General features: G+C 40.9%; 1 pseudogene; it reads right to left on the reverse strand.

Annotated features, from left to right (window-relative positions):
* Positions 1-836: 836 nt before the first annotated feature.
* Positions 837-3949, reverse strand: LOC117521231 (annotated as a pseudogene).
* Between the last annotated feature and the right edge of the window lie 1524 nt (positions 3950-5473).

Raw genomic sequence — 5473 nt, forward strand, 5'->3', positions numbered from 1 at the left:
TTATTCAGTACCTACATTTTAAAGGACATAAGTAACTGTTTTCTTTAGACAAGTCAGTTGATGAATAAATGAACATTCCAAGTCACTGAATATGTCCTGGACTTCATTTTACTCCATCATTAAGACAATACAAAAGTTATGGTTGTATGATAAACTCTGAAGTAGGGCAGGTTTCAAAAACAGAGTGAGTGTTTAAGAAGGAGGCTGGTGAGGGAAGCCACCAAGACAACTCTGAAAGAGTTCTAGGCTTCTGTGTCTGGACAAACTGCGCACAGTGCAATTTTAGCCTGTTGCATCGCCCTATTACACAGCTTCATGGCAGAGTGGAACACAGAAGGATTTTCTTAAAAAGGTGAAATTCTAAGTACACTTTGGCAGAAGGCACATGGGAGAATTGAGCCAAAGATTGTTTTCCTTGTAGAAAGTCATCCTCTGTGCCACTCCATTGTGAAGCTGTGACTGACAATACATCAGACAAAGCTGCACTGTGCACAGCTTCTTCAACTACTTCAGATTGTCATGTGAGTTTTAGTGGCTTCCCTCACTCAACTCTTTGCATTGTCACTTAGTATCTGACAACTACTCTGCTCCAGACAGATTTACTACACAGTGCTTCTTTAGCTAGGTCTGTCCAATAACTTATGGCCTCTAAAGATGAGGGCTATAATTCCTAAATGTTACTGCAACATTTTTGTTTAATGCCTTGAAATAAAGTCTACATTATAAGCACCTCTTGAATGTTACCCCATGTGGTGATATCCAGAGGCAAAAATTTGGCAAAAATGTGTTGCTGTCCAAATACTTATGGACCTGCCTGTAGATAGCTGGGTGATGATTTAATGATGTGGTGACAGCACAAGTCTCTTCGTCAGGGGGAACCTCACTTCAGGCATCTGTTTCACTGCACCAGGATTATATTCGGCCACTTCTTTCTGGCTGACATCTTTGTTTACGTGATGGAGGATGGCAACTAAGTCATCACCTCTAAAAACAAAAAGAAAATGGAAGAACAGCATAATAAAGAATGCCAATATTAGTTCAACAAATATAAGCACTTGAATATTTAACTGTAGTTACAACACTGCAGATGCAGTATTATTCTTGCAGTAATACATGGAATTGCAACACATATATTCCAAGAACAAAACCAAAACAAAAATGGCCAAAGTTGAAATATGTGACTTAGTCCCAACTATTTCACTATAGAGTGCAGCAGTGACAAATAGACAGTTCACTCAGACAATGCCTATGTAACTGGATACCATTATTATCACCAACAACTGACAGAGTATAGGACATATAATTCTATATTTTTTATATAGAATTATATATGGTATAATGGTGGTATGGTAATCAGATCTTTCTGACACCACACTGAAGGTCAGATCTGGGAGCACACCCTGTTGCTGTGCATTGCTGCAGCCACCCCACGACTGTCTTGGGTCCTGGATGGGAACCATCCATACAGTTAACTACCCCCACCTCTCAAAAGTACTCATCTTTCTGGTGCAGCCAGGTGAAATGTGGGTGACCCATTGACCTTTTGGGTTTCTGGGGTCCTCGACACTAAGGCACATACATTCTGGATCGTGTTCACAGAAATGCTCCATATGGCCAAGTGTTGTAACTGACACTGCCTCCAAACACAAGGTTATTCTCCTCATCAGTTCTCACTAAGTAACCTTTTTTTTTTTTAAAACAGAAAAAGTCATTCTTAGCATTACCCAGTTACAATGTAGTACGATACAACAGATAGTCACCTTAATCACAGGTGAGCATCCAAATCTCACAACCAGACAATAAGACAGAAGCACCAGGACCCCCAAAGGTTTCGGCAGCACCAAAAACCTATGTCACCAACCTCATGACTCCATAACCTCTCTTATGTGTCTCTCAGTACTCCAAAGCCAGTGCATACAGACATGTTCCTTATGGCCGAGTTAGGAAATCACTGGAAGCCTGAAAACTCTGCAGGAAGCCAACTAACCAAGTCAAAGTCCTGGACTAACTAGTGACCTAAGATGTCTTTGGTACTAATCTCTGTAGATAATCCTTCATATCTCACACCTGATACCAATCAATGCTCAGAGTAGTGCCATGTCATTTTCACACTTTTGAGGGAGTGTCATGCGTGACATGAAAGCCATGAGGGACGTTTCTCCAAAGTATGACCCAGCACATTGCTCAGGACCCCTAGTGACTAGACAGGACCAGAGGAAGCTCCTGTCTCCGAGATGCCGACAGTTGAGGGATGAGGATAGACTTTCAGGTTTCTCTGGATGGTTGTCAGTTGGCATTGCAGAGCAGTTCTGTGTCGTGGTTCATGCATGAATACGCCAGTGCAGGCTCCCAAATCTGACCTGACCCATGCAAATATATGTAGGTGTATCTTGCATTAAGTAGCGATACTGAGTTTATATTCACCTTGGACAGCGCTCCTTTAGCTGCTGACACAAAGACTGAATGAACCAGCTGCCATCTGTTTTGTGTCTAAATGATACAAAATCTTCAACGGTGGAAAATGGCAATCAAAAAATCAGCTTCCACAGGAATGGAGACCGGCTGATCAGAACTTGCATCGGCTTCCAGATCTGCTGCCTAAAACTCCACCCTGTACCTTCTGGCCCTGGCAGGCCTGGATGAGGAACACTTTGGGTTTGCCTTGAGGATGTGGCAGTTGTTCGCCTGGAAAGTTGTCGTTATTTCTTTAATAGAAAGGAACTCTCCATTGGTGCCTTTGACTCCACCCTTCACCCCGTGACTCAGAACACAGCAGATAAATGCATCCCCGTGCCGAGGAAGCTCCTGAAGGTCGATAAATCCACTTCCAGACCATTCTTTTACATTGAAGTCCTGCAGCTGAGAGATGTCGCTCGGAGAAGCCAAGCATTTCAATGCGCCATCCATCTGGCTGTTGGTTTGGTCTTTACACATCAGCACTCGAAAACCTAGCCAGCTGAATACCTCTGCCAAACTTTCTGTAGGGAATTGACAACATTAAAAAAAACTATTACAAACAACAAAAAGTAGCACAGCTGTTAAATACTACAAATGTGTATCTGTAACGTACGGGCATCTTTGTCTGTTCCACATCTCACACTGCCATTCTCAAAATTCATATTGTTCATGATGACACAGATGCTACTCGGACCGGTGGTCAACTGATACTGCTCGTCCTAAAAACCGGGGGGGGGGGGGGGGGGTGTCAGTTTGACAAACCACCTCTCACAAAACACGATGGAATATTTAAATCCGTGTTTATTTCAGATCGTTGATGACTGTTATCATCATTTTAATGTGTGCATTGCCAAGATCAGGACAAGGTGTTACCTGCCTTCTCCTCTTGATATCCAGTGACAAAACATCTGGGAACATCAGAGCAAACCATAATTAGACCTTCAAATATAAAACTAACTAAGGAAGCGTTCAAATGTCAACAAGGACCAGTTCAGCATACAAGAAATAAATGTTCTTATTCACCCAAATCAGTATTGATGTGCAGGAAAGTCTAAGGTCAACCTGCATATTTTAAATTCCAAATATTAGTATACCTCCATGAACTGGACAGGTGGTTTGGATGGGCTGAGTCTCAAGGCAGGCATTGGCCCACTGTGCATGCTCCAGTTCGGGAAAAGTTGACCTGATCTCCTCGTCAGTTTGTAGAAGGTTCAGGAAGTCTTGGCAGGTGTTATCTCCTTTACTCATCAGTTTATCCACAAGCTCAATGACGTGACCTTCTACATTTTCTTTATTGATACATTTAAGGTTGTTGTAGTCCCTTAATGTTATGAGTTTTTTCTCGTAGACTTTGTTGAGGATAAGCCTGTAGTCAGCAGACAAAACTGACTGAATATCTGTTTTATTCTGTCTCACTTTGTCTTTGGCTGACATGCTGAATGGGAGAGATGAAGGAAAACAAGAAGAGTCTGTAAGTAATTTTGCAGTAGTGATATAATGTGACACTGTTACAAACCAGTAGCCTCCCATAGGTCTTCTGAAAAAACACAATCCAATATTTCCTATGACATTCTTTTTAACTGCAGTCCTGATCAGAATGATTGGATCCCTATGTTTGAAGCACAAGATTTCCAGAAATAACTGCAAATTAACCTATTTTGTATAATCAGTATATGTGATAAAATGTCTAAAGTTATTGAGCAACAACAAAACAAAATGCTTTCATTGAGTGAGACGAAGATACATGTTGCAGACCTCAAGCTGTGGTGTGCATGCATACGAGGGTAGGCTGAAAAGTTCTAAGGCTCCCCATGAAGGAGTAATGCATTAACTGCATTATAGTGAGCCTTAGAACTTTCAGCCTACCCTCGTACGTCTGATGGGATACACACACAACTGGCAGGTTTGAGAACCTGTGTTTGTGAAATTTAGGATCATATATTTTGCTCATCACAAGACAAGACGAGGACAACTCTCTGTCGTTAAAGAAGCGAAAACATGAAGGGAAACAAAATCATCCACAATGACGGCATAATGCAGCCTCACCACTAGATGGCGCTAAATTGCACACACTGTGGCTTTAAGTTGTGTAACACATGCATTATGGCATAATTACTAGTTGTGACACAAAATAATATATATATACAGATTAAAAACACATTTATTTTACCCATCCCATGATTTGTTGACACCTGCAAAAGTGATAATTTAGCTTTGTAAAAGTGATAAGTTTTATATTTACCCTGTACTGTAATCAGGGTACTGTAATCGGTCCTGTGTGTTTGTCTGTGAACAAGGTAATTAAAAAATTTGTGGAAACTTTACTTGGGCAGATAAACATATTTTCTGCTGTACCTCTGCAACCAATAGGACGAGAGAGATCATGTCAAGCTAATAGTGATCAGTAAAATATTTGAGATTGACTGATATAATGAACTATCAGACATGAATATATCCCAGTGTGGAGAGAGCACAGGGTTTGGATCATCAGCCCTCTGATGCCTTTCATTTTGATTTAGTTCAGTTGTCAAATATTTCTTTTAACTTTGCAATTAAAGAGGATGTTAGAATGAAAATTTACATCTTTGATGTAAATTTACATCTTTGATGTAAATGTATTAGATTAAGTAAAAAAAAAAAAAAGTGAATCATACAACCCCTGGCAAAAATTATGGAATCACTGGCCTCGGAGTATGTTCATTCAGTTGTTTAATTTTGTAGTTTTTGAGAATGGTGATGGAGGCAGTGGTGGGGGCTCCTCCTGCAGTCCACTGTCATCCCACACTCTTGATATGTTCAGCTCCAGGTTGTTCTGACCAGACTACAGGACCAGCTGTTCCACCCCCAATCTATAAGCAGATTCTTACCCATCTCGGTGAGCTGACTACTGTAGTGTCATCTGCAAACTTCATGAGTTTAACAGGCAGTCACTTTTTGGTCATTGCTATAAAAGGGAGAAGAGCAGTGGGAGAGCAATATGTCCCTGCAAAGTCAAAAGGTGTTCCAGAATGTGATA

This window comes from Thalassophryne amazonica, chromosome 12 (genome assembly GCF_902500255.1).
Source record: "Thalassophryne amazonica chromosome 12, fThaAma1.1, whole genome shotgun sequence".
In the NCBI taxonomy this organism is placed as follows: Eukaryota; Metazoa; Chordata; class Actinopteri; order Batrachoidiformes; family Batrachoididae; genus Thalassophryne; species Thalassophryne amazonica.